Here is a 24,166-nt window from a genome sequence, read left to right as displayed (position 1 = left end):
TCGTTATCGGAGATCTTTTGTCGGACCTCGCGGATCGCCACCCCCTGGGCCGTCTGGGTCTCCAGCCGCTTATCAATAGAAGCCTTCATCGGCTCCAGCAGGTCCGCTTTGAGCTCCCTGAAGCAGCGCTGGATAACCTCCTGCTGCTCCTGCGCCCACTGAATCCACACTGCCTGGTCCCCGCCCGCCGCCATCTTGCTCTTCTTCCCTCGCACTTTCTTTGGCTTCACCAACACTTTTTTAGTCGCCCCGCTCCTGGTCCAAGCCATACACTGTCGGGGGAATGCTGCAGTCTTTTTCCCACACCGGGAAATGTCGAAAAAATGCCGTTGGGGGCCCTGAAAAGAGCCCAAAAGTCCGTTCCAAGCGCGAGCTGCCGAACGTGCTGCTTAGCTCTGCATAGCCGCAACCGGAAGTCCCTTTACCGATAATTGTATATGTTTACTTTACTCTGTTTATTTTGTTCCAAATTACATCCTTCCTTCCAATTATTACTTCCATACTTCACTTCCTGAAGTCAATGAGCAACCCCTGAGTATTGTTGACGTTGAGGGAGAGATTGTTGTCATTGCATCACACCACTGCATCCTCTATCTCTCTGTGCTGTTAGCCATCCCTTATCCAATGGCCTCTCGTCATTCAGCAGCCTCCCCATCAAGTGGTCACGCTGGTGCCGATTAGTGCTCCTTTCGAAGAACATGAACATAGCGGAAGGGCTTCAGTGGGGATGCGAGGAGGGGAGTAGCCATCTTCGCTCACAGGCCAACAGCCCAGGGATGCTGGGTTTGCCACCCCAGTGCTCAGCGGGAGGGGTGGGGGAGCCTCCGCAGGGGCGGGTCACCATGGGAGGGTGGGGGGGGAGGGGGTGCGCTGGGAGGGGGAACAACTTGCAGCAAAACCATGCCAACCCCTGGATCATTTATCCATTCTGGGGGCAATCCTTGTCCCTCCCTGTCTGCCCCACTGACCACCCAAAACCCCCACCGACTGCCAAGGCCTCTGGCCATGCGGCTGAAGGCGATTACTAATAGGGAATTGCCAATCATGATTAAGTGAGCACTTCACAGAACCAAAGTGGATTCCCGTGGGTGGTGGGCTAGGTAGAATGTGGGAGTTATTGCCTAGCATCCCAATCACACCTTGATGCCTGGACACTGTGCCTGAACACTGCAGGAGGCAACACCATACACGCAGCAGCCAACATCCGAACACCCAAGGAACGGGTCACAGCACCAGAAACAGGTCCAATGCTGGGTTTGGGTGTGTGCCACAGGGAGGGGGAGATGCCTGGAGAGATGGGCCAAGGGTTCGGAGGTCAGCCTGCATTGCAGAAGAAAGTGACAGAGATATCATACTGGTTGTGCACAAAGGTGTTTATTGTGTTTGACAATTCCCCACCCTCCCGATGGTGCTGCCTCCTCCCCCAGTCCCTCCATCTCCCTCCCACGGAAATGTTAGTGGTCAGGCTTCTAGGGCACAAACTGGCACTCAGTGGTCCTCAATGTGCTTAACCATTCTAGCTCTACCACTACGTTTAGGGGTTACCCCAGCATGCACATCAGAGGTGGAGCAACCAGCTGCTTACCTCGTCCCGTGGCTTTCGATGCTCCTGGCGGGCATCCTCTGGGGGCTCTGAGGCCGGAGGACCCCGGCTCACTTGTCGACGGCACATGCACAGCTATTTCCACCCTGTCCTGTATGCAGGCTGCAAGACGCGGCCTCATCAGAGGGGTGGAACTTGGGGGATCTGGTGGCCACTGTCGCCACTCCATGGACGGGTCCAGGTTGGCATTCAGCGCCCCATCCTCCCACTCAGTGCCCATAGGGCCCTGGGGTTCACCTTGGGGCGGGGGGGGGGGGGGGGGGGGGGAGGGGGGGGCCTGGTTCGAGGCCCGGCTGCCCCTGCACCATCTTGCTCTGCCAGCCCTGGGAGCTCCCCATGATCTGTACCATTGTGTCGACGCCCTCGGCGATGCTCCTCAATACTGGGGATATGCTCGAGGGTGCTTCGGCAATGCCCACCTGCGACTGGGACTAGCATCGCAGCGTCTTGGTCATTTCCATCCGAGAGTGGGACATGTCCTGCAGAACCTCATCAAGGTGACCTGGTACTGGATCACATCCCCCAGCTAGGCAGATATTCAGTCGAGACCTTCAACCATGGCTGTCACCGACTGCATGATGCCTTGGACACCTTTACTCATGCTGCCAACGTCCAGGCTCTCCACTGCGGTCGCCAACCTAGCAGTGTTGGCCTCGGTGCCACGCATTGCTGGCTACATCTCCTGCACCCGTAGCCTCTGGGACTCCTCCATGCAGTTATGGCCCTGCTGTACTATCGCTGACATCTCCCTCTGAATGTCCCAGGCACTCCCTAACATGTCCCACAGAACCCCATCAAGGTCGGCCTGGTACTGGGTAACATCCCCCAGCGAGTCGGACATTCTGCCGAGACCCTCAGCCATGGCCGTCACCGACTGCGCGACGCCTTGGACACCCTCACTAATGGTGCCGACGCCATGCACCAGGCTCTCCACTGCGGTTGCCAACCTAGCAATGTTGGCTTCGTTGTCACTCATTGCCAGCGCAATCTCCTCTGCGCGTAGCCTCTGGGTCTCCTCCAATCAGCTACGGGTCTGCTGGAGTGATGCTGATATCTCCCTCTGAATGTCCTGGCTGCTGACTATCTTCTCCATCAACTCTGGGTAACCCTGTACCAGAGGCTCAGCATCAGGCTGGAAGCTGGGTCCAGGGATCCAACAGACCTCCGCCCACTGTCTTGCCTGGGGGTTCCTGCCTCAACCAGATGTATATCAGCAGCAGTGTGGTGCTCACCAGATTATGCCCCAGAAGCCTGACCACTAACATGTCCCAAGGTGCGTGTATCTGCACTGGCGGAGGATGGGAATGACAGCTGCGCCGCGACTATAACAGTTGCATTTTCGGAGCTCTCCTCCAAGGTGTTCTTCTGGAAGTCAGGAGAGGGGGCCGCCCGGGATGGGCCGGCGCTGTTGGCTGGATTTGCGACAGAATGGACATGTGGTCATTGGGGGGGAGTCAGTCAGTAAGGCAATCATTACTCACATTTCACAGGTCCTCCAGGTGGGGCCTGGTGGTTCCTCACCTCTGCGGCATCCGCCAGCCTCTGCGTGGGTGACCGCCCTGTCGTTGTCCACACCAGTCACCTCCAGGGCACGCTCCTCGAAGGAGGTGAGGATTCTCAAGTCCGGCACCCCACTGCCAGTCTGGGCCCTTTCCCGCCGATTATGGGAGAGCTTTTCCTGAGAGGCATCGTTAGCCACATGTGTGGTTCACAGTTAAGGGGTGGGAGGGGAGGGTTGGGATGGAGGGAGAGTTGAACAGGTGCGTAGGGGATGTGCTGAAGGGGCGGGGAATGGAGGGAGGGTTGGGGGTCACTGGGGAATGTTCCCTTGGGGGGGGTTTGGGGGATGGGACGTTAATGTCCACTCACTCATGCTGCCCGGTGTCGGTCGTTGGCCTTCTTCCGACACTGGAGACCAGTCCTCCTGGTCACACTGCCCGAGCTGACTGCTGCCGCCACCTCACCCCAGGCAGCACAGGCTGCCTTGTGGCTCAGCCTCCGGGACCCTCGTCGGAACAGGACATCTCTCCTGGCCTCCACCACATCCAGAAGCTTCCCCAGGTCAGCATCCCCGAATCTTGGAGCTGGTCTCCTGGGTGCCATTGTTGCCAGCTGGCTGGGGGTGGCTGAACAAGTGCTGTTTAAATGCTGCTCGACCTTGTTAGCGGGGGGACGGCGAGCGCGGTCCCGGCGAATCGACTGGCAAGCCGGCATTGGGGGTCAGGAGCCTGTGAGGCCTCGTTAAGTGGATCAATTAACGTTGCTGGCCTCGCCGGGCCGAAGGCCGGGAAACTGGTGGCAATTCCTGCTAGCTACAGAGAATCTCATCCATAGTAACTTCAGTAGAAAGGAGGATTAGACAGAGTTCAAATTGACTTTTTGAACAAAGGGGAGTGGAGAAAGTGTTCCTCTCCACGACAGACACACGGACACGGGCTGGGTATATCAAACCGAACCAGAGACCTTTTTTATATAAAACGGATTTCACTCGTTGAAGGCTGCTCTCTTGTTCGCTTGGTCCGCACTCAGGTCTTGACATAACTAAACGGAGCGGCCTTCTCATTTTATCTCCCAGTGCTCCCTGGCCCAGTGAAGGACCTGTTCCTTCTTTTTGAATTTATAGAATCTGATAATAAGCACACATAAGGGTTCCCCAGCACAAGGTCTCGGCCGCAATAAGCAGGGTCCAGCTCCGGGGGGGGGGGGGCCGAACACAACCTCACTCCCCATTTTGGTTATCACCCCTGTTAGTAAAGTATTCCATAGGGATACCCACTCCTTTAGCAAACCCACAATGTGGATATTCTGCCTCCGCGACCGGTTTTCGAAATTGCTCAAGTTAGCCCTTAGAATTTTACTTGTCTCCTCCACCGATGACAGGCAATTATTTTCATGAGGAGATCGAATGCTGTGATCAGAAAGGCTGTTTCCATATTTTCACAGTGGCCTATGTGCTTCCATGAATTTACTCATGTTTTCCAATTTAACCGATACAAGGGCTAAGGCTTTGTCTCCAGACCTTTTTACCTCCTCTGCCAAGCTCTGGTGGTGTTTTGTTAATTCAGCTGCTACAATGCGGTTGATGTTGTTGGCTGCTGGCAGCGTGATTGACTAGCAGGAAAGGGAGCCCACCATCACCTTTTTGCAGCCCGCCCAGTGCTAAGGCCTCGGAGTCTGAGGAGTAAGTGCAACCCGTTTCTTTCTTATACGTGACCTTTCTGGGCATTTTCTTGAGTATCAGATGCTTGTCCATCTGGTTTTTCAAATTTTGTGTGCGTTCATTGTGCTTTAAAAAGCGATTTTAGAGCAGAAAGTCTCCTAGTGTGTCTTCCTCCACGGCATTCAACACCAGAAGTCGATTCTGAGGTTAACATAACTTCCTTGCTCTAGTACTCTATCCCCGAGGATACTGTATGCTTTATTAACATGTCCTGCCACCTCCAATGACTTTGCATGTGTTAAACTCAATTTGTGAAACTGTCTATTTCATGAAATGGCCAAAGGGCGGCATGGTGGCACAATGGTTAGCACTACTGCCTCGCTGCAGCAAGGACACAGCTCCAATTCCAGCTGTGGCTGACTGGGGGGAGTTTGCACGAGTTTCCTCCGAGTGCTCCGGTTTCCTCCCACAGTCCAAAGATGTGCAGGATCGGTGGGTTGGCCCCTTAGTGTCCAAAGCTGCGTAGATTAGATGGGGTTATGGGGATAGGGCAGAGAATTGGGCTTGGGTGGGGTGGTCTTTCAGAGGGTCGGTGCAGACTCGATGGACGAAGTGGCCTTCTTCTAAACTGTGGGGATTCTAAATTGCCCATTTGTTGAAATGGGCAGCCTACCTGCACAGTTCATGAAACAGGCAGTTTGACCAGCTGATGAAATGGGCGTTGGAAAACTTGCCCAGTTTATGAAATGGCCATCTCTTATGAACAAAAAATAAAGTTTCATGCACAAATGAATAACTACTTAATTCAGCTTATTGTCTTATTATGTTTCAGCCAGTATTATAGCCAAACCATTCAGATATAGCTTATACCTATCATTGATTACAATATAACAAATAAAATTTAAAAATCATGCATGCATAATGTGCCTTTATTCAATGTATATACATAGAACATACAGTGCAGAAGGAAGCCATTCGGCCCATTGAGTCTGAACCGACCCACTTAAGCCCTCACTTCCACTCTATCCCCGTAACCCAATAACCCCTCCTAACTTTTTTGGGTCACTAAGGGCAATTTATCATGGCCAATCCACATAATCTGCACGTCTTTGGACCCTGGGAGGAAACCAGAGCACCCTAAGGAAACCCACGCAGACACGGGGAGAACGTGCAGACTCCGCACAGACAGTGACCCAGCGGGGAATCGAACCTGGTACCCTGGCGCTGTAAAGCCACAGTGCTAATCACTTGTGCTACCGTGCTGCCCAAATTCATATTTCAGATTTGTTGTGTCATCCAAACATTTCAAATTAATTGGTTATTGTTCTGTTAGATTTCATTCAGGGTCACACCCAAACCATTCAAACAGCTTATACATCAGTGTTTACACAAACAGCATAAACGCAATTTATTCATATATAATATGCCAGCACTGGTCAACGCTGTCACAAGACTTGTGGCTGTTGCAGATGAGACCTGCTATCATGCAGGAACATCATCTTGATAAGCAGTTATTCCTGCAGTGACATTTCTGGAAGCCTTGCCCACCACAAACTCACAGCACGCACAATCTCACGATGGCCGAGTTGTTCTGCTGGAATGTCTTCTGCACTCAGTCCACTGTACTGCACAAATTCAAACTGATTCCTGGCAAGTTTGCCTTTCAGAAGCATCTTAGCTGTTCCAGCACCACACCAATAACATTTGGTGGGTCACTATTTTTTCTGCGGTCAAATGCTGATACTGGGAAAGTCACATTGTCTCCAATTCCAACAGTCCAAAGTGACCTTTTGCTGCATGCTATCATCCACTTGGCCTGCTGTGTAATGCCCTGATGTGTCACCTTCCCTGCACATCTGGCAGATTGAGGTTTTCATCAGTGTAAGGATCCTACTGTTAATCCCGGCCTGTCCCTTGTCTTTCCTTATTAATTTTTGTTATTCTGCTATTTCAATTTTTGTACACAAACAAAAAAATGTCTATGCTTTAAAATGGACTTCATCTTTAATTTAAAAAAAGTAATCTACAGCAGCATGTGCTACTTGGTTTGTTATCAGTGATGACTTATCTTGATGGACTTGGCTGTTGGCCAAGAGCTGTTTACATTGCTGATAATCTATGCTGATTGGTGCTGACTGCTCTGGGAGGTTCTGTGAAGGGCAAGAACGCTTCATCTGGCTTTTAATTTTGTTTTGAACTCAGGGCCGAGGGAGGCTCGTGTGAGTTTCTCGCTCCCTGTAAGGGTAAATCTCTCTCATCTGATAGATTTAGTCTAAAGGTTCAAGGTAAAGACCTTTCTCTCTGCACAGCCAGATTGCAGTGCAGGGAGATCCAGTCCAGCAGCAGCTGCAGGCCGGGTCAGTTGTTTAAAAACCCTTTTAAACTCTCATGTGGGGAACTCTATGCTTATCTCAGATAAGCTATTGGTCATTCTGGTGGAGTTGGAAACAAATAAGAATTACACGGGACTGAGGCTGTTCTTTTGAGAGATGGGCCAGGTTAATGAAAATTAAAGAGACTGCCCAGAGGAAATCCTACAGCCTGGAAGTTCTGACTGAATGCACCTCCCAGAAAATTCTCGTTAGCAATCGAACTGGTGGTTTCAACACTCCGCGTCCTGGGAATATAGCTGGTTACAATGACATCAATATCAGCAACAAGGACACTCATCTCTCTTTTTCCATTTTAATCCCTATCATTTTACTCCTTTCCCTTCCTCTGTGTGTGTCTGCCTTGTGTGTGTTTGGGCAGAAGGTGGGACGGTAAAAGAGGGGAATAGTAGATTAGGTGGCCACTATTTCTTTGCAGTTATTGCATGTTTCAACTTTGATCGTGTCATAAATAAACAGTTGTTGTGTTTCACTTACAAATATGGTGCCTGTAAGTCATTGGAGCAGTCAAGGGCCAAAGATCTCAGACACGTTGTACAAATTATTGTTTAATTCACTTGTGTTAGGACTCCAGGGTCTATGGTGCTGGAATCGATCGCACACAAACCCAGGGGGCATAACATAAATTGGGGGTTCAGGTCCGGGATCTTGGAATGATCAACCACCCTCAAACCTCCCGGAGGTCTCTACTTGCCTGCCCTGCACTCCCCCACCCTTTAACTCCCCCACCCTTGTCTCCTGAGCATGGCCCCCCTCAACCCCTGACCCTTGGCAGTGCCACCCTGGCACTCGGGCACCCTTGCACACCCTAGCACCCAGGTAGTGCTCCTGCTGGCTTTGCAGTGCCATCTGGGCACTTTGGCAGTACCAGGGTGGCAGTGCCAAGGTGCCAGCTGGGCAGTGCCAAGGTGCTCGCGTTCCAGGTGGAGGGCCAGGGGGCCACTCTACACTTACCCTGACTACCCAATGGTCTCCAATGGACCGGGAGACCCCCCCACCCCTCTCCCACCCGGGTGCCGTTCCGCCTGGTTCAAGTTTGTGTGGACCAGCACCCGGTTGCAGCCTCCCTGGGGAGGCCGAAAAATCGAGGGAGGCCACGAGCGTCATTCGGTCCCGTCCCTGTGGGGCCAGATTCCGACTCCGATGTTTCGCAGGACTCTGGAGAATTTCACGAGGTGTGGAGCCTGTTGGCAACGCAGCCGGAGAATTGCTCCCTTAGTCACTATTTTGGGCCCTGAGGTGTTTCTTACTGGTTTAGCCCACACTTTTTAGCACAGGGGAGCTGAGCTCTGAGATCGGGCTGCCATTTTTAAAGGGTGCCCTGATCTCTAAGTGAACTTGTGGGTCCCCCACCCATGGACAATGCCACCCCCATACATATGAGCACTATCCCACACCCTCCAAGTGAGGACACTCCGTTATGGGGTTCCCCCCTCTTCAGGCCCCCCAAGCCCCCACCTATTACATCCTCCAACCTCCCAAAGGCCCCTACTTGCAACCCCCCACTCTTCAGAAGATGCGCGCCAATGGGGACCCTCGTTGCAGATCGGGAATCACAGCAGGCCACCTCCACTCCTGCTGTACCACCTGGGAAACCACCTAGATGTAGCGTTAGGGCCTGTAAGGCCAGAAAGTTAAACATCAGTTTAGTTGTCACGGGTGCAGGGCACAGTTTAGTCATAGGGGCCAAGGCACAGATCTGTAAATATTTATTCACAATAAACACCTGTTATAACATGTCTCAGTGCTCTGTCTGATGGGTGTGAGGGATGGGCGAGTTTGGGCTGGCCGTGTGGAGGGGATGCACAGGGGAATGTTGCAAGTCCTTTGGGTGGCCCGTGCTCTGCAGCCCCCTCCCCCGGACCATCCCTACCACCACCACCCCTGGGATTTGGTGGAAACGTGCAATGGAATGGCCAGCTTGCATGCAGGGATCACCCAGGTGGATGGTGCAACCGTGGGCATGAGTCAGACATTATCATACGATGCGGAGCACCAGGGCTCATCGCAGATGTTGTCATCTTCCTCCATCCCAAGGACCAGACCCGCTGTCACTGCCAACCCAGGGTCACCATCCCGTAGTGCTGCGGGTATGTATCATGGAGCGGGTGCAGGTGGGGAGGAGGGGGGGGGGGGGTTGGAACGTGATGTCCGTGCCCTGGCTAGACCACCCCCCCCTTCTAGTCGGTGAACCTGGAGGCGATCAGAGCATCCCATGCACGTTGGCCCTGGCGCACATGTTATGCGGCCTCCAATGCCTGCCTGGGCCCCAAGTCCTATTCATCCTCCCCCTCCCCACATCCTTCTCATTGGACGAGGCCTGCCCTTCCTCCTCCTCCTCCTCCAGCACGTCGCTCCTCTGCTGTGGGCGACTCTCTCAGCATCATACTGGAGGACCCCTCCAGAGAGGTCCAGGCACCTGAACCGCATCTTCAGGAGGCCGAAGCACCACTTGATCACACTCCTGGTTGTTGTACGGGCGTCATTGTAACAGGTCTCCGCTGTGACCTCCGGATAGGTGTCATCAGCCACGGCCGCAGCGGGTAATCCCTGTCACCCAGGAGCCAACCCGGGGGGGGGGGGGGGCTCTCGAACATGTCAGGAATCACCAAGTGTGCCAGGATGAAGGCTTTGTGCACACTGCCTGGGTATCGGGCGCAGATGTGTACGATGTGCAGCTGATGGTCACAGACCAGCCGAACGTGGTACACCTTTCGGTTCGTGTAGAGCGGCCTGTTATCCGCAGGTGCCCTTAAGGCGACATGCATCCCGTCGATCGCCTCCTGAAACCGGGGCATGCCAGCGATGGCGGTGAAACCCGCTGCGCAAGCAGTCTGGTGGGCTCGGTCCACATCAAAATGGATGTATTGATCCGCCTTCGCATATAGGGCCTCCGGGACAGCGCGGATGCATCTGTGCACCGAGATCTGTCATATCCCGGACAGGTCCCCACTCGGCGCTTGGAAGCACTCTGTTGCGTGAAGGTTTAGGGCAACCGTCACCTTGATGGACACCGGGAGCGGGTGTCCTCCCCATACCCCTGTAGTGTCAGGTGTGCCATTATCTGGCAGATATGTTGCACTGCTCCTCTCCTCAGCTGGAGTCTTTGATGGCAGGTCCTCGAATGTCAGGCGGTGCCAGTACACACGAGGCCCTATGCGTCGCCTGCTTGGCACCTCCTCGGCCTGTTGGGCAGCTGGCCCTCCAGCCTGGGCGTCTGCAACCTGTCTCTCTCTGTTTCCCACTTCCTAGTTGGTTCCACATTGGCCAACCTTTTATACAAACATGGATAAGCAACCTGCCCCAAGCAGGGGAGCTTGTACTGAAAGAGTATGGGGAAAACAATCATCCCAACACCTATGTCCCGTGTTCGTTATTACATTCCTCCCCAACAAAGTCCGAAGACCCTCTTGAAGGACAATGATGAGAAGACGGCCAAGTTGCAATAATGGTTGATGAAGAAGAAGAAACTGCTGCTGCATTTGCAGCAGTCGGATGATGAAGAAGTTTCAGCTCCGGCAGGTTACGGTCGGGCGGATGAGTAGGATCGGCTGGCGTGTACCTCAACAGCGAACTACATTTACGGCAGGAACGTCTGAGCAGACAATCGGCTGAGGGCGGCGGAACCACAATGTCTGCGGTCGGAGACCTCAGACATTTGCGTCTCCACGTTAGAGTCTGAAGACAAGACATCAGGCATTGCGAGAAAACAAAGGTGTCGCAACAGGGCGTATCTGCAACAGAAACGTAGCATCCGGGGAAGGGTGCCACAGTGGTTAGCACCGCCTCTCAATGCCAGGAACCCGGGTTCAATTCCGGCCTTGGTTCACTGTCTGTGTGGAGTTTGCACTTTCTCCCCGTGTCTGCGTGGATTTCCTCCGGGTGCTCCGATTTCCTCCCACAGTCCAAAGATGTGCAGCTTAAGTGGATTGACCATGCCTTTGTGTCCAAAAAGATGTGTAGGTTAGATTAAGGGGTTAATGGGATGGGGCGGACGAATGAGCTTGGGTGAAGTACTCTTTCAGAGGGTCGGTGCAGACTCAATTGGCCGAATGGCCTCCTTCGGCACTGTGGGGATTCTATGTAAGACTTATTTTGGGGTACCTCATGAAGGACTGGCCACCAGGAGCGGAGATGATCAAGGTGCCACTGCATAGGTTGCCCATGAACTTGAACCTGATAAGATACGAGGCTGATTGATGGACGATGATCCTAGAGAGCCAGCGAGTGCCCGCGGCAAAGTTACGAACGTAGACATCGTCGTCAGGTGTGAAGTGTCGAAGAGGTTGATGTTGAGCCGGGCTATTCTTGGTTACAACGCACCTTAGTGCCAATGTCAGGCAGCAGCAAACACAGTCACGACTGAAGACTTCGACCCATTCACAGCTTGGCAGGGGTCATCCCAGTCAGTGCGTGAGGTGTGATCCTGTACGAAAACAGGAATCTTGCCAGCCAGGTATCCATTGAGCCTACAGTTTGCTTCTTATAAAAAGCTTTATTATTGTCACAAGTAGGCTTACATTAACACTGCAATGAAGTTACTGTGAAAAGCCCCTGACGTGTTAAGTAAGTTGGTTCAACGTTGACTGCAACTGGATGCAGTGAAACTAGAAACAGGCTTCTGACACAGGAGATGGTCCAACATTGTCTTATTGAACTTCCTGATTGCTGTACATAGTCTGCTGTGAGTTGACGCTCTATCAATCTAACTGATAACCTCCTACTGGCTTGACCAGACTAACTGTCTACCTCATGGTGATAGTGCTCACTGGATTGTGCACTCTTACTATCTCAGTAGCTGTGTCCTTTAGAGAGAGGGAGAGTCTTAATGCCCTGTGTGCTTTATAGTGGTGGTGTCCTGTCTGGTGATTGGTTGTTATGTGTCGTGCGTGTTCATTGGTTATCCTGTGTGTCAATCACTGCCTGTCTGCATCTCATTATATACATGAGTGGATAGTATGACAGCCCCTAATCGCCACATTCCAGCGTCTGTTTGGGTACACTGAGGGAGAATTCAGAACGTCCAATTCACCTAACAACACGTCTTTCGGGACTTGTGGGAGGAAACTCGAGCACCTGGAGGAAACACACGCAGACATAGGGAGAACGTACAGACTCGACCCAGGGACCCAAGCCGGGATTTGGATCCAGGATCCTGGTGCTGTAAAGCAACAGTGCTAACCACTGTACTACCATGCTGCCCATAGCCCAGGGGCTTCAGCACCTGTCTGACCGTCTGCACAGCCTTCTCGGCCAGACCATTCGATGCTGGGTGATAAGGGACAGTGCAAACATGGCGAATCCCATTGCATTCCGTAAAAGCCGCAAACGCCTCGCTCGTAAACAAGGCTCCATTATCAGTGACGAGCACCTTGGGTATGCCATGGACCAAAAAAGAAGTACGTAGATGCTCTATGGTCGCCCGGGACGGACATCATCCGGTGGACCTCCAGCCACTCTGAGTAGGCGTCCACCATGATCAGAAGCATCGACCCCATAAAACGACTGGCAAAATCCACGCGGACACTAGCCCAAGAATGTATGGGCACCGCTGCGGGAAGCTGCTGATGTTCCTGACAAATGTGGCACTTCTGGTCTAATGCCTCGAATCGGCGTCCAACCCTGGCAACCAAACATTGCTTCTGGCCAACATCTTCATCTGGCACACTCCAGCGTGCCCCGCATGAGGATCCTTCAAAACCAAAGCCTGCAATTTTGTAGGGACGCCAACCGTCGTGCCCCACAGGAGGAGACAATCCTCCACAGTCACTTATGACAATTTGGAGGAAAACCCCTTCAAATCCCATGTTTTCACTCCCCACCGTACAATACCAAATGATGCACTTTAGCCAGCACAGGTCAGTCTGCTTCCACTCTCAGACACAGGAAGCAGTCACTGGCAAAGAGTCCATAAAATTTAGGATCGCAATGACTTTATCTACTGTGGGTGGGTCAGCTGCCATGACTGGCAGGGGAAGACGACTCAAGGCATCCGCATTCGCAATTTGAGTCACTGAACGGTGCTCGAAAGTGTACTCATATGCAGCGAACAGCAAAGCCCAGCGCCTTTACGAAAGAGGCTGAGTAGTGATTTATTGGCAGTTATGATGACAAAATGGCAGCCATAGACATCTTGGTGGAAACATTTGACTCCAAAAATGGCCAGGCCCTCCTTCTCAATTTGCATGTAGTTCCTCTTGGCTGCCGTCAATGTCCGGGAGGCAAACGCGATCGGACAGTCACGGCCATCACCCATACAATGGGACAGGACAGCTCCAATGCCATGGTGAGGCTTTAGATACAAAGGTTTTGACGGGTCAAAATGAGTTAGCAGTTTCGAAGAGGATAAGCGTCACTTTATCGTCTTAAAGGCCGTCTCCAGGGCCACGCCCCAGCCCACAGCTGATGCCTCTTCAACAGAAAATAAATGGGGGCCAGGACGGTAGCCAGGTTCAGAATAAACAGCCTGTAATAGTTTATCAGTCTTAAGACAGAATTAGAGATGCATGTAATAAGGGAATATCGGTGATCATGGGTGATTTTAATCTTCACATAGATTGGGCAAATCAAGTTAGCCACAATGCCGTAGAGGAGGAATTCCTGGAGTGTATACGGGATGGTTTTCTTGACCAACATGTGGAGGAACCAACTAGAGAGCAGGCCATCTTAGACTGGGTACTGTGTAATGAAAAGGGAATCATTACCAATCTGGCTGTGCGAGACCCCTTGGGATGAGCGACCATAACATGATGGAATTTTTTATCAAGATGGAGAGTAAAGTAGTTGATTCAGAGACTAGTGTGCTGAATCTTAATAAAGGGGACTATGAAGATATGAGGCGTGAGTTGGACTTGATAGATTGGGGAGAGTTACTTAAAGGGATGACAGTGGATAGGCAATGACAAACATTCAAGGAACACATGAGGGAACTACAGCAACTGTTCATTCCTGTCTGGCACAAAAGCAAAATGGGTAAGAGGGCCAATCCATGTCTTACAAAGGAAATTATAAATAGTATCCAATCCAAGGAAGAAGCATTCAGATTGGCCAAGAAAAATAATAGGTCTGAGGATTGGGAACAGTTTAGAATTCAGCAAAGAAGGACCAAGATATTGATTAAGAAGGGGAAAGTACAGTATGAAAGGAAGCTTGCAGGGAACATAAAGACTGACACTAAGAGTTTCTATAGATATGTCAAGAGAAAGAGATTGGTAAAGATAAATGTAGGACCCCAACAGACAGAAACAGGGGAATGCATAATAAGGGTCAAAGAAATGGCTGAGTATTTGAATACATACTTTGGTTCTGTCTTCACAAAAGAGGACACAAATCAGATCCCAGAAATGTTGGACAATGAAAGGTTTAGTGAGAGGGAAGAACTGAGGGAGATCAATATTAGTAGAGAAATGGTGCTGGGAAAATTGATGGGATTGAAGGCGGATAATTCCCCAGGGCCTGATAACCTGCATCCCAGAGTGCTTAAGGAGGTGGCTCTGGAGATAGTTGATGCAATGCTGGTAATCTTCTGGGATTCTAGAGACTGAAACAGTCCCTGCAGATTGGAGGGTAGCTCACGTCACTCCGATATTCAAAAAGGGAGGTAGAAAGAAAGCAGGGAATTATAGACCAGTAAGCCTAACATCGGTAGTGGGGAAAATGCTTGAATCCATTATCAAGGACTTTATAGCAGAACATTTAGAAAGCAGTGGCAGGATCAGTCAGAGTCAGCATGGATTTATGAAGGGGAAATCATGCTTGACAAATCTGTTGGAATTCTTTGAAGGTGTAACCAGTACAGTTGACAAGGGGGAGCCATTCGATGTGGTATACTTGGACTTTCAGAAGGCGTTTGACAAAGTCCCGCGTAAGAGATTATTGTGAAAAATTAAAGCGCATGGGATTGGGGGAAGTGTATTGAGGTGGATAGAAAACTGGTTGGCAGAGAGGAAACAAAGAGTAGGAATTGATGGGTCCTTTTCAAATTTTTTTTATTTTTAAAAATAATTTTTATTAAGGTTTTCACAAAATATCAACAACAAAATGAAAAAGGAACCCAATAGAATTAAATACAAAACAAAATAAAACAACCCCCGGGCCCCCCTCCCCCTTATACATAAATAATAAATTAACACCCCGAATTAACACATAGCAAACATAGCAAATATATACACCCCCTCAGATCCCCCAGTGTAGACAAACAAAAATAAAATAGACCCCCCCCCCCCCCACCGGTTGCTGCTGCTGCTGACTAATGCCTACTGTTCTGCCAGGAAGTCCAAGAATGGTTGCCACCGCCTGAAGAACCCTTGTACCGATCCCCTTAAGGCGAATTTCACCCTCTCCAATTTAATAAACCCCACCATATCGTTGATCCAGGATTCCATGCTTGGGGACCTCGCATCCTTCCACTGCAGAAGAATCCTTCGCTGGGCTACCAGGGACGCAAAGGCCAGAATACGGGGGTCCTTTTCAAATTGGCAGACAGTAACTAGTGGGGTGCCACAGGGGTCGGTGCTGGGACTCCAGCTATTCACAATATATATTAATAATTTGGATGAGGGAATAAAATGCAACATCTCAAAGTTTGCAGATGATACCAAGTTGGGAGGGAGGGTGAACTGTGACGATGATGCAGGGATCCTACAGCATGATCTGGACAGGTTGGGCGCGTGGGCAAATCAATGGCAGATGCAGTACAATTTGGATAAGTGTCAGGTTATTCACTTTGGAAGAAAAAGCAGAGAGGCAGATTACTACCTGAATGGTTGTAAATTGGGAGAGGCGAGTGTGCAGCGGGACCTGGGTGTCCTTGTGCACCAGTAGCTGAAGGTAAGCATGCAGGTGCAGCAGGCGGTAAAGAAGGCTAATAGTACGTTGGCCTTCATTGGGAGAGGTTTCAAGTACAGGAGCAGGGATGTGTTGCTGCAATTGTACAGGCCTTAGTGAGGCCGCACCTAGAATATTGTGCAGTTTTGGTCTCCTTTTCTGAGGAAGGATGTTCTTGCTCTCGAGGGAGTGCAGCAAAGATTTACCAGACTGATTCCAGGGATGGCGGGACTGTCACATGAGGACAGATTGACTAGGTTAGGATTCTTCTCGCTGGAGTTCAGAAGATTGAGGGGGGATCTCATAGAGACTTATAACATTCTAACAGGACTAGACAGGGTAGATGCAGGAAGATGATCCCGATGGTGGGTGGGTCCAGAACCAGGGGTCACAATCTGAGGATTCAGGGTAAACCATTTCGGATAAAGTTGAGGAGACATTTCTTCACCCAAAGAGTGGTGGGCCTGTGGAATTCATTACCACAGGAAGTAGTTGATGCTAAAACATTGAATATATTCAAAAGGTGGCTAGATATAGCACTTGGGGCGAATGTGATCAAAGGCTATGGGGAGAAAGCAGGATTAGGCTATTGAGTTGGATGATCAGCCATGATCGTGATAAATGGCAGAGCAGGCTCGAAGGGCCAAAGGGCCTCCTCCAGTTCCTATTTTCTATGTATCTATGTATCCATAATCGGAGATCCTCTGTACCACCGCCTCATGGTTCTACAAATGCTCCTCCTCTGTGACCGTGATCAAACCGTCATCTAAATAAATGGCTATGGGCGGCAAGCCGCGCAAGATGCCCTCCATCACACACTGAAACACAGCACACGCCGAGGACACACCAAACTGAAATCAGGTGCACTCGTATAGACCCTTTTGTGTGTTGATAGTTACATACTCCCTCGAGGCCTTATCCAACGTAACTGAAGCGTTGTTCATGTCGAGTTTAGTGACCATCAATCCACCAGCCAACGTAGCGTGTAGATTCTCTATCCTGGGCAGCAGGTAACAGTGGAAATCTCCACAAAGGCAAACCGTCCGATCCGGCTTCAGCACCGGGACCACCAGCGCCACCCAGTCAGCAAAGCACACCACCCAGATCATTCCCAGACTTTCCAACCGTTGAAGCTTGATCTCAACCTTCCCGCCGATATCGTAAGGGATCTTGCGGCCCCGCAAATATCAGGGTTGGGCCTACGGTCCACCTGCTTGGTAGTCATGGTCCCCTTACTAGTACCGAGGCCCGGTTGGAAAACGTCGGGGAACTTGCGCAACACCGAGCATAAGCCCCCGTCCCCATCTGAAGGACATATTGCCAAATATGGCCCAACAAACCAGGGCCATCGCTACTGCACCACGATGACGGGAAGTTGCAGTGACTGATTGCATGTGTAGAATCATAGGATCCCAACAGTGCCCATCGAGTCTGCACTGACCCTTCAAATGAGCACATTCACCCTGCCCTATCCCGTAACCCCATAACCTACCTGCATATACCTGGACACTAAGGGGCTATTTAGCTGGCCAATCCACCTACTCCGCACATCTATGGACTGTGGGAGGAAACCAGAGCACCCGGAGGAAACTCACAGAGACACAAGTCGAATGTAAAAAATCCACAGAGACAGCCACTCAAGGCTGGATTTGAACCTGGCTCCCTGGCACTGAGGCAGGAGTGCTCACCACTGTACCACCATGTGGTCCACTATATTCAATTGTTCACCCGTATATGTGGCCAACTGAGCTACAGTGTCAGTCAGCGATAAGTTACTCATTCCCTGCTTGATCTGGTCAAAGGTGTGTTGTGCCAGTACCGAAACAGCCGCTCACGACCAGGGCGTCTAGGGAGCGACTCTCTAACTGCCGGCGGTCACACCGTCATGTAGGCGGTGGAATTGCTGCCCGCGGATTCCGGGGACAGTGTGCGGCATGGATCCAGGCCCCTCGACCAAAGGCCTGAATTACCGCAACGCTCCTTTCGAGCCACAGAGGAACCACCTGGGGGCGGCGCCGGACAACATTCACTTCCATATTCTGTAAATTCCTGAACACCCCTAGCCGTGCTCTCTTGAGAAAGGGAGATTTACAGCACCTGTTGAAACATGAGGGAACTTTCACCCAGAGTTTACTTCTGAGTTTCATTGTCGTCTACCCCGCAAACCAGACCGCCACTATGCTTATCTGCTAAAACAGTGCCATACTCACAGTATTCGACAAATTAAGAAACTGCAGAGTTGTGAACACAGCCCAGTCCATCACACAAATCCCCCTCCCATCCATTGCCTCTGTCTACACCTCCAGCGCTTTGGGAAAGCAGGCACTATAATCAAAGGCCTCTCCCACCTTGCTTATTCTCTTCCAACTTCTTCCATCGGGCAGGAGATACAAAAATCTGAGAACATGCACTAACAGATTCAAAAGCAGCTTCTACCCAGCTGTTTCCAGACTCCTAAATGACTGTCTTGTGGATTGATCTGATCTCTTCACACATCTTCTCTACTGAGTAGCACTGCACCCCTGCATATTTCACCCGATGCCTGTGTCTATGTATTTACATTGTATATTTATTGTGGTGAATGATATCTGTATACATATGTACCCTTAATGCGTAGGCCCCTTTAAGACCGGGTTTGGAACCCTGGGGGACTCCGCCTCCGGCTCCGCCCCCAGAAGCTGTATATAAGGTTACGTTCAGTAGGCAGCGTGGAGTGAGCACACTTCTCGGCAGCTGTCTGGTTTTCTGGTTATTAAAACCTTTGTATTATCGAACTCCTCTCCTGAGTCGTAATTGAGGGTATCTCAATTTAATAACCAGACTACATCAAGATGGACAGAGGTCTAAAGCCGGAGAAGCTCAATTTGGACGCTTGGTCACCTGAAGCCACTGAAATTTTTAAATACTGGCTCCGGTGCTTTGAGGCCTATCTGAACTCCTCAGAGACTGAAGTTGACGGACCTCGCAAGCTGAGCTTACTACATGCCCGGGTGGGCCACCGACTATCCTCCGTGATCGAGGAAGCTACGACGTACGAAACGGCGGTCAAAATCCTACAGAAGCGCTTCGTAAAGCCGATAAATGAGGTACACGCGAGACATTTGCTCTCGACCTGCCGCCAGCGCTCCGGGGAAACGCTAGATGAATACTTGGAGAGACTCACCACGCTCGCCAGGAACTGCGACCATAAAGAGGTGACGGCAGAAGTCCTCATGAACTTACATATTCGTGATGCTTTTTGTGTTCGGTATCTGATCCACGTACATCCGGCAGCGGCTCCTAGAAGACGGAGTGAAGGACCTCCAAGGCACGGTAACGCTCGCCTCTTCTCTGGAAGCGGCCCACCATAATCTCCGCACGTACTCTGCGGACCTTGCAAACCCCTCTCGATCCCCTCCAGACTCGGCCACGCTTTAGGCCCGCGACGACCCGCTCACACCGAGGGCCCCCAATGCTATTTCTGTGGGCAAGGCCAGCACTCACGCCAGCGTTGCCCGGCCCGCTCCGCTATCTGCGGCGAATGCGGAAAGAAGGGGCACTTCGCAACGGTCTGCCTGGCTGGGCCCAAAGGCCAGAAACAAAAGTCTCATCAGGCCCAGAAATCGAACTCCCGGGACCCCAGGCCCCGCAACGCGGCTGCGCGGCGGCCAGACACGCCTACTTCCGACGCGTCATCGGCCTCGTGCGAGTCATGGGGGCGGCCATCTTGGCGGCGGCCATCTTGAAAACTCAAAACGTGTGACCGTCGGCAGCGGCCATTTTGCGAGTCCGATTCAACCGAGGACTCTGACTGCCCGCAACTAGGATCGATCACGCCGAAGCACCTGCGAAACCCAATGATGCAGGTTCAAATCAACGGCCGCGACACCCCCTGCCTTTTTGACTCCGGGAGCACGGAGAGTTTTATTCATCCAGACAAGGTAAGACGCTGCTCCCTGCGTACTTATCCCGCCTCCCAAACTATCGCCCTCGCATCAGGGTCTCATTCGGTCCAAATCACGGGGGTATTGTGTCGCGAACCTCGCTATCCAAGGCGCCAAATATGCCCGTTTGAAACTTTATGTCCTCCCTCACCTCTGCGCCCCCTGCTGCTCGGTCTGGACTTTCAGTGCAGCCACCGAAGCCTGACCCTGAAGTTCGGCGGACCCCTGCCCACACTCACGGTATGTAGGGTCCCAGGTTCGGTTCCGGCTTGGGTCGCCGTCTGTGCGGAGTCTGTACATCCTCCCCGTGTCAGCGTGGGTTTCCTCCGGGTGCTCCAGTTTCCTCCCACAGTCCAAACATGTGCAGGTTAGGTGGATTGGCCATGATAAATTGCCCTTAGTGTCCAAAATTGCCCTTAGTGTTGGGTGGAGGTGTTGACTTTGGGTAGGGTGCTCTTTCGAAGAGCCGGTGCAGACTCAAAGGGCCGAATGGCCTCCTTCTGCACTGTAAATTCAATGATAATCTATGATTAATCTAGGACAAAGGTTCGGCACAACATCGTGGGCCGAAGGGTCTGTTCTGTGCTGTATTTTTCTATGTTCTATGTTCTAGCATGGCGACACTCAAATTTGCACCACCACCCCTCTTCGCGAACCTCACTCCCGACTGTAAGCCCGTCGCCACCAGGAGTCGGCGGTACAGTGCCCAAGACATGACTTTCATCAAGTCAGAGATTCAGCGGCTACTAAAAGAAGGGGTCATAGAGGCCAGCAATAGCCCTTGGAGGGCACAAGTACTTGTAGACCACTCCGGAGAAAAACAACGTATGGTGGTGGACTATAGCCAGACCATAAACCGCTTTACCCAACTCTATGCGTACCCACTTCCCCGCATAGCACAAATAGTGAACCAAATCGCCCAATATCGAGTATTCTCCACGGTCGACCTAAAATCGGCCTATCATCAACTCCCTATCCGCCCAGAGGTCCGCCCCTATACGGCCTTCGAAGCAGCTGGTCGGCTCTTCCACTTCCTCAGGGTCCCTTTTGGTGTCACAAACGGAGTCTCCGTTTTCCAAAGGGCAATGGATCAAATGGTGGACCAGTACGGCTTATGGGCTACATACCCGTACTTGGACAACGTCACCATCTGCGGCCATGACCAGCAGGACCAGGACGAAAACCTGAGGAAGTTCCTCCAGACCGCCCGGGCCCTCAATCTGACGTACAATAAAGAGAAATGCGTGTTCCACACAACCCGGTTAGCCATCCTCGGCTATGTCGTGGAAAACGGGGTCCTAGGGCCAGACCCCGACCGCAGGCGCCCCCTTAAGGAACTTCCCCTCCCCCGTAGCCTCAAGGCCCATAAACGGTGCCTGGGGCTCTCTTCCTATTATGCCCAGTGGGTCCCCAGATATGCGGACAAAGCCCGTCCACTCATTAAGACCACGGTTTTTCCCCTGATGGCTGAGGCTCAGCCGGCCTTCAGTCGTATCAAGGCCAATATCATCAAGGCCGCCATGCACGCGGTGGACTAAACCATTCCCTTCCAGGTAGAAAGCGACGTATCAGACGTCGCCCTGGCTGCTAACCTCAACCAGGCAGGCAGACCGGTAGCGTTCTTCTCCCGAACCCTCACCGTCTCGGAAATTCGACACTCTGCAGTCGAGAAGGAGGCACAAGCCATAGTGGAGGCTGTGCGGCACTGGAGGCACTACCTAGCCGGTAGGAGGTTCGCTCTCGTCACCGACCAACGGCTGGTCGCCTTTATGTTCGATAACGCACAATGGGGCAAAGTAAAGAATGATAAAATTCTGAGGTGGAGGATCGAACTCTCCACCTACACGTACGATATTACATATCGTCTGGGGTAGCTCAACGAGTCCCCAGATGCCCTGTCCCGCGGCACGTGCGCCAATGCGCAGAAAGACCGTCTGCGAGCCATCCACGATGACCTCTGCCACGCGGGGGTCACCCGGCTTGCCCATTTCATCAAGTCCCGCAACCTATCTTACTCCACCGAGGAGGTCAAGGCCATGACCAAGGCTTGCCAGATCTGTGCGGAGTGCAAACTGCACTTCTAGCGACCAGACAAGGCCCGCCTGGTAAAGGTCTCTGGGCCCTTTGAGCGACTAAGCGTGGACTTCAAAGGGCTCCTCCCGTCCACCAACCGCAACACCTACTTCCTCACTGTCATCGACAAATTCTCCCGCTTCCCATTCGCTGTCCCCTGCCCCGATATGACCTCGGCCTCCGTAATCAAGGCACTGCACAGCACCTTCACCCTGTTTGGTTTCCCCACTTATATCCACAGCGACCGGGGGACATCGTTCATGAGCGATGAGCTGCGTCAGTATCTGCTCAACAAGGGCATCGCCTCGAGCAGAACGACCAGCTGTAACACGCGGGGAAACGGGCAGGTGGAGAGGGAGACCGCAACAGTTTGGAATAGCGCCCCCCTCCCCCCAGACGGCGCCGGCACCAATCACCCTAGTGACCCCGGATACCCCCCCGGGTACCCTGCTCCAACGCGGGCAAAGGCTCAGACAACCGTGCTCCCGGATATACCACCACCGAGGACGACCGTATCCGCCGCACCACCGCCGGAGCCAAGAAGTTCAACACGGGCAATCAGACCACCCACAAGACTGAACTTGTAATTCCACTTCACCCCCGATGGACTATGCGTTTTTTTTAAACAGGGGGTGATTGTGGTGAATGATATCTGTATACATATGTACCCTTAATGCGTAGGCCCCTTTAAGACCGGGTTTGGAACCCTGGGGGACTCCGCCTCCAGCTCCGCCCCCAGAAAGCTGTATATAAGGTTACGTTCAGTAGGTTACGTTCAGTAGGCAGCGTACAGTGAGCACACTTCTCACTGGTTTTCTGTCTGGTTTTCGGGTTATTAAAGCCGTTGTATTATCAAACTCCTCTCCTGAGTCGTAATTGAGGGTCTCTCATTTATGTATGCCCTTGTTTTTTTTCATGTATGGAATGATCTGTCGGGACTTACGCTGAACAATACTTTTCACTGTACCTCGGTACCCGTGACATTAAACAAATCCAATCCAATTCAATTTATGAAGTCTTGTAACAAACTCTGTAATGGACTTCCCGGTGGACCTCCTCACCATATTGAACATGTATTGCTAAACAATGATAGATGGTGTTGGGTTGAAATACTGTCCCACCAACACAACGAGCTGGTCAAACGACATTGCACCGGGTGCCGCGAGAAACATGAGGCCCTGGATCACTCCAAACGTATGTGCGTCACGGGCCATCAGCTGAATTACTTTTTTGAAATAAATTTAGAGTACCCAATTATTTTCTTTACCAATTAAGGGGCAATTTTGCGTGGCCAATCCACCTACCCTGCACATCTTTGGGTTGTGGGGGTGAGACCCATGCAGACACGAGGAGAATGTGCAAACTCCACACGGACAGTAACCCGGGGCTGGGATCAAACCCGGGTCCTCAGCACCGTGAGGCAGTAGTGCTACCACTGTGTCACCGGGCCCATCAGCAGAGTTACAGTCTGGTGCTCTTTTTCTGAGATATTATAGGCCCTGGAAAAGTACCGCATTCGCTCTGTGTACTTACTGATTCCAGGTCTCCATTTGGGGGCAAAAGCATCCAAACACCTAGAGGCATCGGCAATCACCCAACTTTGCACTGTGGTCCAGAAGAGAAAAGAAAATTCAACGTGGAGAGGTGGCTCAGCGGGACCGGATGCACGTCAATACTGTCATGTTATTCACCCTGGGGTAACACGGAATGCAACAGGATGCAGATGAACGGTAAAGCATACACCAAACGTAGGCGTTGGTTCAATACGATTTATTGAACTTCTGTAACAATGCACACAGCTTGCTGTGGGTTGACACTCTACTACTCTAAGTGTACTAATTCTAACTTACTAGACCAGGCTAGCTCTGATCCACGTGTAGAAGGTGCTGACTAATATATACACCCTGACTGTCACTACAGTTGTCACCAATGGAAAAGAAGCGGAGTGCTGATACCTCGTGTGTTTTATAGTTGGAAGCCCCCCTCTGGTGTTCTGTCTGGTGATTGGTTGTGTTCTTTCCTGTATGTTGATTGGCTAACCTGGGTGTCTGTCACTGCCTGTTTTTACCTCATGATGTGCGTGGGTGCATATTATAAAAAACACCTTCATGTTTATCTTCATCGCCAGTTTAATAAGGCTCAGGGAGTCTAAAGTGTGTTAAAGTAAACAATTTTTATTTTACAACAATTT

Source organism: Scyliorhinus torazame, chromosome 1, assembly GCF_047496885.1.
Source record: "Scyliorhinus torazame isolate Kashiwa2021f chromosome 1, sScyTor2.1, whole genome shotgun sequence".
Taxonomy (NCBI): domain Eukaryota; kingdom Metazoa; phylum Chordata; class Chondrichthyes; order Carcharhiniformes; family Scyliorhinidae; genus Scyliorhinus; species Scyliorhinus torazame.
The sequence above is the reverse complement of the archived record's forward strand: the minus strand, read 5'-3'. Positions refer to the sequence as shown.